Consider the following 14396-nt stretch of genomic DNA (forward strand, 5'->3'; position numbering starts at 1 on the left):
CCCAATCAGCTGGTCCGAGTCCAAACCAACAAAATAAGAAAAATTGGGGCACTTGGATGGCTTAGTGGTTGAGCATCTGCCTTTGGCTCAAGTCATGTTCCAGGAGTCCTAGGATTGAACCCTCATTGGGCTCCACACAGGGAGCCTGCTTCTCCCTCTGCCTATGTCTCTGCCTCTCTCTGTGTCTCTCATGAATAAATAAATAAAATCTTAAAAAAAAAAAATAAGGAAACTAGAGCTATGCACCACTAAGCAATGTAAAGTACACAGTGTGGTTGTCAAAGCTGGTTTGCTCTTGTCCACTATGCTAGCCAGGTGTAGTTCTGGCCTGTCCCCTTGCCTGGCTACCTCTGAGCTTTTCTACTGGATGGACACCATTCTGTTTCCTTGGTGAGTTAGGATACCAGGATACCAGGGTCTCTAGTGATTCACTAGCCCAGTGGCTGTCAAATTCTTACTGTCCCCCAGGTCACCCTACAAGTAAGCGACAGAAGCAAGATCTGAACCCAGATCCCTGTAGTTCCAGTGAGGTTCAGAGTGTGGGCCCTGGAACCATACTGCCTGGGTGCAAACTGCAGCAGTGCCACCTACTTCCCGTGATCATGGGGAAGTTCCCTACTCTCTTTGGATCTCAGTCTCCTCAACTATAAAATGGATATAATGGTGGTCCCTACCTCATAGGATTGTGGTAAAGACTAAATGAATTAATGCATGCAAAATGCTTAGAATAACGCCTGGCTCATAGCGCTCAGTAAATGTCAAATATGATTTTTTTTTTAAGCAGGCTCAACGTGGGGCTTAAACTCAAGACCCTGAGATCAAGACCTGAACTGAGACCAAGAGTCTGATGCTTAGCGAAGTGAGCTACCCAGATGCCCCTCAAGTCCAATCATTATTACATCATTTGGCTTGCCCAGCCCATGGGGGCAGGTGTCTGCAGGGCATGTCACACCTATTCCTAATACTGTGAGTGTGAATACACGTGTCTATCTTTGATTCCACTGCCAACAGTGGCAGTGTAAGACCAATCAAGATAAAGATTCTCTTTCCGGGCAGCCTGGGTGGCTCAGGGGTTTAGCGCCGCCTTCAGCCCAGGATGTGATCCTGAAGTCTCAGGATGGAGTCCCACATCAGACTCCCTCCATGGAGCCTGCTTCTCCCTCTGCCTGTGTCTGCCCCTCTCTCTCTCTCTCTCTCTCTCTCTCTCATGAATAAATAAATCTTTAAAAAAAAAAAAAAGGTTCTCTTTCCTTGGAGACATTTCCTTTATTTGTAGATTTAAAACCCCCAAGAAGAAACAGAAGCATATTTTTTAAAAGAAGGATCAGAACACCTGAGACCAAGTCTGTCTCTTTACCTCCTTGGCCTGTCACTTCTGGGCCCAGTATGTGACCTAACCACATCAGGCCTCCAAAGTCTCTAATTTGTTTTATGTCTCAAACACCTCACCACTGCTCAGTGATTCTTAGGTGGCCATGCCAGAGACAAGGAACCCCCAGACCTTTCGTGCAGTGAAAGGTTCTGACACCCTGAGAAGTCACTATTTGGAACACTGATGGAGCATGACTTGTAACCTCCATGGCATGACTCATAACCCCAGGACAGCTGGGAACAGGAGGTCCCTGCTGCGTTAGAGAAGTGCTTCTCTTTGGCTTTTTGGGTCATTACTGGGTCAAGTACATGATGTCTTGAAGCTCAGCTGGGCTGTCTTGCATGTGCTCACCGGATGGCTGGCCCGCCCGCCTACATAACCCGAAGAGCTGTATCATGCTCAATGGTAGAGGCCCATCTGTTCCGTCCCCACTTCGTTTTACAGACACGGAAGGTGAGGTCAAGATGGGGAAAATGCTTCATCAAGGTAACTCAGAGGGTCTCCTGACTTCTAGAGAGCAGTCCTCCCCGCTACCCCCACACCCCCAAACCCCTTTCAGGCATTCGCAAGCCTTCCTCTTTACCCACTGCAGTGGTGCCAAGGTCGTCCAGATGTTCCAGAAATCTTTAATTCTTGAATGTCTGAGCAGCTTTCACTACGATAGTCTAGAGCTTTGAGGAATCTATAGAGAAATGGGAGACTCCCGAGGGGGCCCCCGCCGCCCCCCACCCGTGCCAGTCAGGAAGAAAAGGGTGGAGCTGCGGGAATAGGAGGACTGCCTGGCCTCTCAAAATAACAACCTCCCACAGCTGCGCAGGTTTTTATGGTTTACACCTCTCAGTTCCTGCACTCAGTAAACAGTGCTGAGCGCCTATGTGCCAGGCCTTGGGCCAAGTGCCGAGGAGGCCTCGGAGATGAGGCATGGAGAGGCAGTCTCTACCCTCAAGGAATTCGTGGAGGGGTGGGGGGAGCAGGGGGCAAGACAACCCGCGCCTGGAACCATCAAGTCCGGAGTTAGGAGGGAGGAGGAGGAGGGAGTTTGAAAGGCAGACTTCTCCCCACGATACTCTGCACACCCCCTCTCCCATTGATTTCTGGACGCCAGGGATAATTTCTCCAGTTCGCAGATGGAGAAACAGGGCTGGGAGACAGGACGGTGACACTGCCGGTGACGGACCAAGGGAACCCCCCACCCCCCAGGGTCCCCGCGCCTCCGGGGCCGGGCTCCCCCACCCGGGCTGCGGCCCCCAGGAGGCCCCAGGTCCGCGGAGAAGGTGGCCGCAACTTCGCGGCGGACAGACGCGGGAAAGGGGGGCGCAGAAGTGGTGACGGGGGAGGAATGGGGGAGAAGAGGTGGAAGCAGAGGGCAGTCGGGAGGGCGCGGGGTGGGGACCCCACGAGCACCGAGCCCCACGCGCGACGCCCGATGGCCCCACTCACCCCGGGATCCGCAGAGCTGCTCGGCAAGAGCCCGCGGCCGCCACCGCAGCGGCCCGCGGGGGGCTCGGGGCACCCCGCTCCCGGGGTCTCGGCGCGGCTCGGCTCGGGGCCGCGGCGCTCGGCGGCTCCGGAATGCCCGGCCGCCAGGGACCGCCCCCGGAAAGCCCGCGCCCCCGGCCGCCGCCGCCGCCCCGCCCCCGCGGCCCGGGGGGGGAACCCCGGGGCCCCGCTCCCCCTCCCCCTCCCCCTCCGGCCCCGCCCGGCCCCGCGTCCGCCGGGAGGCCCGCGCCAGCGCTCCGGCCGTCGGGGCCCCGCTCTCCTTACCGCGGACCGAAAGGCTCGGGCTGGCGGAAAGCGCGTCCTCCGTGCTCCGAAATCCTCCGCGGGCGAGGGCTGGCCGATGGGTGGGCGCGGAGGGGCGCGGAGGGGCGCGGACCCCGGCTCCGGCTCTGCGGCGTACCGAGCGCAGGATGCTTGACCCGCGGCTTCGCACAGTGGGGCCGGTAAAACCTGCGTCCCAGCCCTGCCGCGAGGACGGACTTAGACGCCAGCGTGGAGCCGGTTGGTCGTCTGCTGTGACACGCCTCGGAGCATCCTGTTCACTTCTGTGACAACAGTGACCCGGCCCGACCCGAGATGCCGAGATGCCGATGGGCCGGGGAGAGCTTGATCCTACGCCCCGCGTTCCCGGCCCAGCTGCCACCCAGGGCGGTGCAGCTGTGCGATCTCCTGCCGTTTCTGTGATGCACCAGGGACAGCGATTCCGGTCCTGTCTCAGTCCCCTCGGTTTTTAATCCAGCAGTCCAGCCAGCGCTCTTCAGTCCTGCTCTAAAAAAGCAGGAGCTCAGGCCTTGACCGTCAGCGTGACCTTGAGGACTCTTGAAACCCAGTTCGTGTGTCAGTTTCTTCCTGTGCTCCGTAGATTTAGTGAGAACTAGGCTGTCTCCCCAGGCCTAAATCAGATATGGTTTGGGGGCTGAACTTACCCCCTCCGAGCTTTTCTGAGTCGGGGATGAGGTCAGCAGAAATGACATCTAAATCATCACTACCAGATGCCAGTTTTTAAAGAGGGGAAACAATGAGGAGGATGGAGGGAATTGACAGGAGAAATGATGTGACAAAAATTCTAGGAATTATCACACAACAACATGTTTTAATCAAAAGAGACATGTGGAATCTTAGAAAAGCAAACAAACCAAGTACCACATAATTCTTAACAGTTTAATACAAAACTCTCAGTGGGGGGGACCCCAAAAAGCTAAAGAAGGACAATCTCAATTTAATACAACATGTTTCCTGGTTAGTGGAAGGGGGATTACTCTGGGTGGACACCTGATAACTCCATGTGCTGGATGTGAAGGCTGACTCCCATCTGGGAGAATGCAGAACCCCAGGGCTGGAGCCAGCACCAGCAAGACTGTCTGCCTTTCCCAGTTTGTACTGTTCAGTATCTCTTTTATAATGATTTGCCCTGGCCCCAAAAAAGTGAGCCAAAAGAGAAAATTGAATACCCTATGGGAAATGTACCCCATTAGCTCTGTCTCAGCTGCCAAGAGAGCTTTGGAAGAGAAGAATAATGGATGCTGTGTTGAAGTAGGAGGAGGGGGAAAAAACACAGTTTCAGTACCAAGCTTTGTTACAGTGAAACCCAGGGAACAACTTATATTTCACTTCCTTGGTCCTCAATTACAAGTACTCCAAAGGAAAAGCCATCAAGAATTAAAAAAAAAAAAAAAAAAAGTAATACTTATGGGGAGATCCCCCTGATAGTGGGGGGGATTTTGAATAAAAGAAGTTGTAACCTAACAACATTCTACCAAAATACTGCCCAAAGGAGGCCCCTACTGGATACAATTCATCTCAGAAACCCTTTCTGTAAAGGGTACCTGAGTGGCTCAGTGGTTGAGTGTCCGCCTTTGGCTCAGGTTCTGATCCCAGGGTCCTGGGATGGGAGTCCCACATCAGGCTCCCCACAGGGAGCCTGCTTCTCCCTCTGCCTATGTCTCTGCCTCTCTGTCTCTCATGAATAAATAAATAAAACCTTAAAAAAAAAAAAAAAGAAACCCTTTCTGTGAACAACACCTATGCAAGAATTTTCTTATTCATATATTTTTCACTTGCACAAGTACATTTATTTAGTCAGTTTTGGGAAATAATGTGGTATATTGAATTGGAAATCAGGAAACCAAAATTCTGACTGAGTAGCTGAAAGATCATTAATGCCTCAGTTTTCTCACTTGTAAAATAGTAAAATGAGACCTATTCTTTCCATCTGATGCAATTATTGTATATAAAGATTTCATTCATGTATTTATTCAAAACTATTAATTGAAAGTCTCATACATGTTCTAGGTACCAAGGAAGATAAATTCTCTCTTTATTGTTTGACACCTAGTGAGAAAATGTTCACTGTAAATAAGTAAATAAGCAAAATGATATCAAGTCGTGAAAACGTGAATAAAAAACAAGATGATGTAATAGAGTGATGGAGTACATTTTATGTTTTATCATGAAGATTGTAGTTAATCTGGATTTCCTGAATTGTTTGTATTATCAAGGATTATGTTACTTTATAATATATCAACTTAAATGTAAGTTCCAGGGTCTTTCACTATACTTTAATAATTTAAACTGTTTTAAATTTATAGTGAGAGGCCAGTAAAACCTGTAAGGATTTTTTTGTAAGGAAAATTTTTTTGCTTGGATAATTTGTAAGGAAGATAGAACACAAAAACATTCATCACCAAGCATGCATATAATCACACACACACACACATACACACACTCCTTTGCCTCTTATTTTTATGTTTGAGAGTGGCTAAACCTTTGGTATATTAATGTGTAGGTTCAATTTTGCCACTTTAAGAAATGCAAATAGGATGTGTGAGGCCAGGAGAGGTTTTATAAGGTTTGCTTTGCTGGTCTGCTAAATGTTTGTATATTTCAAGCCATACTTAGTTACTTGCCCACAGTTATATACTTGAGGAAATAGAAGGTAGTTACATTGCTTAAAAGATGTAATTTATGTGCTAAGAGAATAGATCTTAATAGTTCTCACCACAAAAAAGAAAAGATAAACTATGCAATGGGATGGCAGTGGTAGCTAATACTATGGTGGTAATCATATTGTGATTTATAAATGTATCATATCAACATGTTGTCCACCTTAGACTCACACAATGCTAAGTGTCAATTATATCTCAATAAAGCTGGAAAAAAGAGAAATAAGTAGGATCCCATTTTATTCAATCTGATAAAAGACAAAAAATCTTTTTAAAATACACAAAATAAGATATGAACAAATGTATGAACATATCATTTTTCAAGAAGAAAACATCTAGTCTGTAACAATGCCAATTCTCCTGAGGTAAATGTAAAACTTAAAAAATGTGATTCATATAAAGGGCCATTGAGACTATCTTAAGAATTGAAGTAGTATAGAAATATAAATATAGAATAAGATTATGAGTGCAATTTTGTTATCAAGGGGAAAATGAGCAATTTCGTCTTGAAGTAAGAAAACTATGCTAGAATGTGAAAGATTGGCAAAAGACACATTTTGAATGGGTAAGTTGTAGAAGTTTGATGAAAAGAAAACTTTGTTTCCTTAGTTTATAATACTTGCAAATAATAAGTCTATAAGGAAGCAATGAAATATGTTAAAATTTTAACAAAATTGGCTCTGTTTTAATGGGCTTACTCATTAGACTTTTTAAAAAGGTCTTTCTAGCAATTGTTACATTAATGCAAGAGTAGAATTTAGTTTTGTTATTCTCTATGTTAAAGTGAGAAACTAGTCTTGGAATATTCAGTTTGGTTTTTTTGTTTGTTTGTTTGTTTTTTAAGAAAGGCAAACTGCCACACGTAGCTGTAACACCTCCTTTGGATGTGCCTGGAGTTTTGGAAGCATGATTATCCTATGTTCCCCCAGAAATGGACCTTGAGAACTTGCTTGGAGGTTCTAGCAGAGATGTGCAGTTTCTCATATACCCTTGAATGGTCCTTCTCTATGGGAGAAGGTTATCCATCCTCCTCCACTGTGTTTAGCTTCTGGAGGGATGCACAAGAAGAGATGTGGGAGGAAGGGGACACCTGCATAGCCAGCCCAATCAGCCAAATTAACCCCGGTGATCAATGGGGTGACATTGTGCAGCCAGATTACACTTATATTCCCAGTTTCTTCTTAATAAGAGATATGGAAAGTTATTTTTAATTTCTTTATAATCTGCCCAAATAGGGAGTATTACGTATCTGATCAGAGTTACTTTCTGTGTTCTGTGCATTGTCATGCCCTTCATTACTTAAAAACAAAACAGGAGAAGTTCCTCATTTATTAAATAGCTAAAGTTCCTTATAATTGTACCTATGGTTATGTTTATTTAGTACTAGCATATTGTCACTCTGATTAATAGGCAGCCAAGCTACAACCATTCACTGTTCCCAAGCATCTATGCTTCTGTCTTAAGTTAGGGATGATTCTTCTTTGAAAATTCTTTTTCACGTTACCTTCCCAAGATCAGTTTTATAGTTCATAAAAATATAATGCGTTTTTACATATCAAACCATCTTTGGTGCTTTCTAGATAGCTAAAATACCAAAGGCCTGGCCTCTCACCTTATATGTCATTCACAATTAGGAGGGATAGTGGGTAGAATTAGTTAGGTATGTTTGAAATGCTCCATATGCCTTAACTGGCTCACTAACTGCTATAGGATTTGCATTATATACTAAGCCCACAAAATGGGATAAGCTATCCAATCAAAAAAGTACATTGTAACATTCCCATGTTTATTTTTAGATTTTTAGATTTTTCTGGGGGTGCCTGGGGGGCTCAGTTGACTGAACACTCAACCCTCGATTTCAGCTCAGGTTGTGATCTCAGGGTTGTAAGATTGAGCCCCATGTCGGGCTCTGCGCTAGGCACAGAGCCTGCTTAGGATTCTCTTTCCTTCTCTCTCTGCCCCTCCCCTCCCTTTAAAAAATAAATAATAAAAAAAAAATAAAAGTAGATTTGTCTGTGTACCCATATCCACAGTAAATTCTTACACTTGACGAAACACTGACAAGAACCATAACCCAATAGGATTTATTCCCCCCTCTTCTGATATGGTTGTTTAGTCTAATAAGTTAACAGAGGCTTCAGTCTAATCAAACAAGTGCTTTTTGCTTTCCTTACATGTTTATCTGAAGTCTTCTCCTGCATGCTAAAGCATCTTCAACAAAGGACAGTCCCAACAAATTGTTGAGAAATATTGTACCAGGTATTCTTAACTGGAATAGATTTATAGGGCCAGGCTTCTTACCATAAGCTACCATTGTGACCGCAGGTAGATGTCTATAGACTGAACCATAAGATCAACTCAGGATTGCTAGGACTCTTAGTCCAGAAACAACCAACTTCATGGAAGTATACTGTTGGTCCAAAGTTTACAAGCCAAGAATTAATTACATGAGTCAAATACGTTCATGAGAGAAATATAATTGTGGCTACATGTTTTTAGAATATTGTTGGATTGTTTTCAATGCTTTGTATTTGATGTGCTTATAAGGAAGTCCTTTTTCCCTTTTTTTTTCTTTTCTACTTTCTTCTCTATAAGGCTCAATTCAGCAAACTCTGCTAATGCAAACTAGAAGGAAATTTTTTAAATGATATCTTGTTCCACTGACCAGTCAGAATTCAAGAGTGAGCACTTTTACTGAGTCTCTAGCAAAGTAAGAAGATTGAAAGATTGAAAGAAACTGCCCTCCTCTTTACAAGGATGTAACTGGACAAATCTATCACCAAACAAAGCCATCAAAGGGTTTTATATTTGAGAAAAAAATCCATTTAATTGGCTACGATCATGTAACCATTAAGGACCAAGAGTTATACTTCCTGTGTGTACAGTGGCCTCCCAGGAGACTGGTCTGGCAAACCTATTCCATGGCTCACAGAGTCTCAACATTATGCTGGCAAGATAGTAATGAAGTTCACCTGCTGGTAGGTCACCAACTTTAGTAAATGCTGGGGACCTTGAAAAAAGATGAAGTCTCTTACTCTTAGGGACTGCAAGCAGAGCTTGTTAGAGATTAATTTTTTAGCTTTGGTTTTCTGATATTGGAATAGATGAGCAAAGACATCAATCTTTGCTAATCTTTGCTAATCTAAAAACAAAATCCAACTATATCCTATGTATAAGAGGCACACTTCAGATTTAAAGACATGAATAGAGGGATCCCTGGGTGGCGCAGCGGTTTGGCGCCTGCCTTTGGCCCAAGGCGCGATCCTGGAGACCCGGGATCGAATCCCATGTCGGGCTCCCGGTGCATGGAGCCTGCTTCTCCCTCTGCCTCTCTCTCTCTCTCTCTCTGTGTGTGTCTCTGCCCCTCTCTCTCTCTCTCTCTCTCTCTGTGGCTATCATAAATAAATAAAAAAATTAAAAAAATAAACACATGAATAGATTGAAAGTAAAAGGACAGAAAAGTTATATGATTCAAAGCAAACAGCCACCATAAGGAGGCTGGAGTGGATGTATTAATTAATAACAGGAAAAAAATAGACTTTTAAACAAAATGTTACTAGAAACAAGGAAGCACATATTATAATGATAAAACAGTCAATCCATGAGGCAATTATAAACATATATGCACCTAGCAACACACACACACCATAAAGCTTGATAGAATTGAGGGGAGAAATAGACAATGTGATAATAATTTTCAGGGACTTTCATACCTCACTATCAATATTGGATAGAACAACTGGACAGATTAACAAGAAGATAGAAGAATCAAACAGTATTATACACATGCTAGATCTAAAAGGCAGATCTACCTAATGATAGAAGAATATGCATTCTCCTTCATGTACAAAGAATATTAGACCAGGTTTCAGGCCATAATATAAGTTTCAATAAGTATAAATCAACTGAAATCTTACCAAATATGTTCTTTAATCAGGATCACAAGTTGCCCCCAAATCCTAAACAACAACAACAAAAAAAAACAAAGTTGGAGAATTCTTATTTTCCAATTTCAAAACTTACAGAGCTACAATAATCAACAGTGTAGTACTGGAATAATGATAGGTACATAGATCAATGGGAAAATAATTGAGAGTCCAGAAACAAACCCTCACATTTATGGCCAATTGATTTTCAGTGTTATTTCCAGAACAATTAAGTGGGGAAAGGACAGTCTCTCCAACAAATGATGCTGGGACAACTGGATATTCAATTGCCACAGAATGAAGAATACATTACACCATATACAAAAATAAATTCAAAATGAATCAAAGACAAAAAAATGAAAGAGTTAAAATTATAAAACTCTTAGGAGATGTTTTCTCCTGTTTGGACTATATCTTTATGACTAAACAGTGGAATATTACTCAGCAATTTAAAAAAAAGTATTGATGCACACTTCAACATGATCCTTGAAAACAGTATGCTAGGAGTACATGGGTGGCTCAGTTGGTTAAGTTCAGTTTTGGTTCAGGTCATTTTCTCAGGGTTGTAAGATCGAGCTCCATGTCTAGCTCTGGGCTGGGCATGGAGCTTGCTTAGGATTCTCTCTTCCTCTTCTTTTACCCTTCCCCCCTCTCACTCCCCTCCTCTAAAAAAATAAAATTGAAAAAAAAAAAGGAAAGAAAACAGTATGTTAAGTAGGGGAAGCAAGGCACAAAGGACCTATCTATTAGATATTCCATTTATATGAAATATCAAAAACAGGCAAATCAGTAGAGATGGAAAGATTAGTGGTATCCTAGGGCTGGGCTTGTGAGGAGGGATGGAGGGCAATATTTAAAAAGTGTGGGATTTCCCCTGGGGTAGTGAAAACCTTCTGAAATTGATTGTGATGATCACTGCACAACTCTGTGAACATACTAAAAGCCAGTGATGGTATACTTAAATGAATTGTATGCTGTGTGATTTATATCTCAATCGAGGTGAGAATTTATCTTTGGAAGGATAGTGGGTATTGAAAATTCAGTCCTAGTTCTTTGTGAAGTCTCCAAACAGAAGTTAATTCTCTTGCTATAGTAGTTGTTTAGCACCATGTGTTGACCACATGACAATGAGGCTTCTATGCAAGCAAGACAGATCAAATAACCACCCAAATATAATGAAATCAGCCGTTTTTATGATCATAGATAATTTTTTTTGATCATAGATAATTTTTGAAGTTTATTATCATAGAGGTGGAGTGACAAGAAAAATTATCCACAATGTGGAAACAAACCAAAAGGATGACTGATGTCTTGTTAACATCAAACCAGAGCATAGCTTCACAAGCCTGCATAAAGGTCATCTGACTCTCTAGGCATGTGTACCTTTGTTTCACTTACTGTTTATTGTTAATGAACAGTCCAGACATTGTAACAACTTTGTAAAGTTAGATGCTAACCTGCAGAAAGTTTTGATAAGGTACAAATTTATTTGTTTGGCTTGGTTTGCCCAGTAGGGGTGGAAGTGATTTCTATTTATTAGCAAAGATAGTCCTCAAAGTTGTGTTTTTATTGCCCTCTAGGGCATTAACCAATTTTGCATCTAACTCATCAATCTTATCCCAGCATTCTTTCTCATCCTGCTGTTTCCTTCACTAACCACCTAAGTAAAAGTTTGATGCATGCTCACTATGTGTATGTATAAAAATTATATTTTAAGCATTTTATTTTTTAAAAGATTTTATTTATTTATTCATGAGAGACACAGAGAGAGAGAGAGAGAGAGAGGCAGAGACACAGGCAGAGGGAGAAACAGGCACCATGCAGGGAGTCCGACGTGGGACTCGATCCCAGGTCTTCAGGATCACGCCCTAGGCCGAAGGTGACACCAAACCACTGAGCCATTGGGGCTGCCCTATTTTAAGCATTTTCAAATAAGCAGGGAGCCTGATGTGGGGATTGATCCCAGGACCCCAAGATCATGACCTGAGCCGAAGGCAGATGCTTAATCAACTAAAATTTTAAAAATTGAGTTTGAATCCTCATTCTGGCAGTGACCGTGTGACCTTGGGCCAAGTATTTAATGTCTATGGAGCCTCACTTTTCCCTTGTACAAAATGTTAATGGCAATGCCTTCCTCAAGGGATTTTAGTGAGGATGAAGTAGGATTTAAGTAAAATCATGAATGTGGAAAAGCCTGTCACTGGTAAGCATTACCTATCTGTATACATGATAGGTGTGGAGCATGTATTCAATCTATGGTTTTCTCTGGGCCTAGAGGTAGATGTTTTATTGCCCTATTGAGCATTAACTAGTTTTGCATCTTTTTCATCAGTCTTGTTTAAGCATTCTTTACCATCTTATTGGTTGACTGATGGTATTTACAATTCTTCCCTTCCTGCATTTTCAATAAATTAAAACACTGCACATCCAAAATTAAAGATTGTTTAAGCAAACCCCTCTTTTACATATGGGGAAACTCAACTGAGCCTCAGGAAGATTGAACAGCTTCCCAAGGTCACCAGCTGGTCATTGTCAAAGCCAGATTATGAGCCCAGGACTGTCTGACTATAAAGCCGAAATTCTATGTCATTGCATTAATGATTTGGAGTAGGGTCTGATTTTATCAAGGCCCTTAGATCAGATCGCAATATTGGTTGTGATATTTTCCTAATACCAGCATCTGACGCAGAATATTGCTTTCTGTGGGGTGAATAAATGACAGGATGCAGAGAAGAGAGGTCAACAAAGACTTCTCTTTCTAGTTCTGAGGTTGTGCCTAAAGGCAGTTGGATGCTTGAAAACTTATTGTGTTAGTCATGGTTCTCCAAAGAAACAGAACCAATTGGGTGGTGCATTTATGTGTGTGTGTGTGTGTGTGTGTGTGTGTGTGTGTGAGAGAGAGAGAGAGAGAGAGAGAGAGAGAAAGATGAGCTCCCTAATGGTGGAGGTATGCAAGCAGAGAGATATTGCAGAGGACTCCACTGGAATGGTGGATCGCTGGTGAGATGGGGGGAGTGAGTGTACCATGGGCATGATGGAAAGGGCACTAAACTGGCACCAAACAGCTCTAAACCGTGGCTCCTGGTGCTGGCTCTATCACTAGTTTGTCATGTGACCTTCGATGAGTCCCTATCCCTCTTGAGGTCTTTTGACCCCAAAAGTAAAAAGAAGGGAGTTGAATTAGATATTCTTTGAAGTCTCTTGCACTTCCAATATCTTTTCAAGGTAGACTCAGCCTCTTAAGATGGCTACAGTTTTGAGTTACTAGCATATCTATGCAGGATGATCCATCTTGTTCCATTTATGGAAATGTCCAGCTCAGACACCAGCTCCCTGCTTGCAGGTCCCTCAACAGCTCAGTTCTTCCCAAAAAGTCAGGCACTGGGAAGCAGGACTCCTGAGATGACTTGTTCTCTCCCTTCCCCTCTCTCCTTGGAACAATTCCCAAGAACATTTCCACTGTACAGATCCTTGGGCAAAATCCCATCTTACTCTTTGGGGAAGCCCCACTGGTTTGCTAACTTTCAAAAAATGCGCCCTCAACCTAAAAACTAGATGCAGGATCTTTTAATTACAACTTTTTTTTATTGTAGCTGAAAGACTTCATTGAACTAATGATTAGGCAAGAAAGTAAAATTATGGAATTTTTCAAACCAATGGCATTTGAGCTGAAAACAAGTTGCTGAGCAGACAGGAAGAAATGGAGATGGAAAGCTTCCACATTATAGCTTTCAGGTGGAGCAATGGTCCCATGGTCTCATGGTTGTAATTATCTGCATTCACTTTCATGGCTTAATTCCAAAGTGTTCAATTATCACAGTCATGTAGATGAGAGAGAAGAGAATGCCTATTACTGGCAGATATCACAGTCCAGCCAATATAATTTTTAAAGATTTATTTATTTATTTTAGAGAGGGAGAGAGAGAATGAGCAGAAGGGGCAGAGGGAGAGGGAGAGAGACTCTCAAGGAGACTCCCTGCTGAGCACAGAGCTCCATGTGGGGCTCCATCTCACCACCCTAAGATCACGACCTGAGCTGAAACCAAGAGTCGGATACTTAACTGACTGTGCCACCCAGGTGCTTCCAGCCAGTATAATTTTTGTGGTCATAAGAAAAAAAAAAATCGGGATGCCTGGGTGGCTCAGCTGGTTAAGAGTCTGCCTTCAGCTCAGGTAGTGATCCTGGAGTCCTGGGGTCGAGTCACACGTCAGGCTCCCAGCTCAGTGGGGCTCCTGCTTCTCCCTCTCCCCACCTACTTCTGTGCACTCACTCTGTCTCTTTCTCAAATAAATAAAATCCTAAGAAAAAAAAATATGTAAAATAGAAGGCTTTGCCTTTATTTTCTTTCCAAGAAAGATTATTTCAAGCACACTTCTTTAGAACATTTGCCACGTGGCAAGGGTTTTAGATGCATCATACCGCTTAGTCCTTGCAGCAATTCTGCGGTGCAAATGTTATTAACCTCCATCTTACATGTGGGAAAACAGAGCCCCAAAGCGGACATGCTGACTTGCCTAAGATTCCTCAGACAGGAAGTGGCAGGACTGTCTCTACTTGTCTTTCAGCTAACTGACTCCTACTGAGTTCAGCCCTCCCTGTGCCGTGCCTCTGCTCTCTGCTCCGTGAGGAGTCAGTCCTGCCCTAGCTAATGAGCC

At 43.3% G+C, this 14396-nt stretch overlaps 1 protein-coding gene across 29 annotated transcripts in view; it reads right to left on the reverse strand.

Annotated features, from left to right (window-relative positions):
* The window catches only part of SMIM3 (small integral membrane protein 3), a 45958-nt gene that overhangs the window by 15743 nt on the left and 15819 nt on the right, over positions 1-14396 (reverse strand). For 8 of the 29 annotated variants that reach the window (XR_007410306.1, XR_004815443.2, XR_007410312.1 and 5 more), the window contains 2 exons: positions 9732-9773; positions 3137-6862 (listed from right to left, as the gene is read on the reverse strand). The gene's annotated coding sequence lies outside the window, so the exon portion shown is untranslated. The other 21 variants (XR_004815463.2, XR_004815455.2, XR_004815447.2 and 18 more) reach the window with 10 other exon arrangements.

This window comes from Canis lupus, chromosome 4, assembly GCF_003254725.2.
Source record: "Canis lupus dingo isolate Sandy chromosome 4, ASM325472v2, whole genome shotgun sequence".
In the NCBI taxonomy this organism is placed as follows: Eukaryota; Metazoa; Chordata; class Mammalia; order Carnivora; family Canidae; genus Canis; species Canis lupus.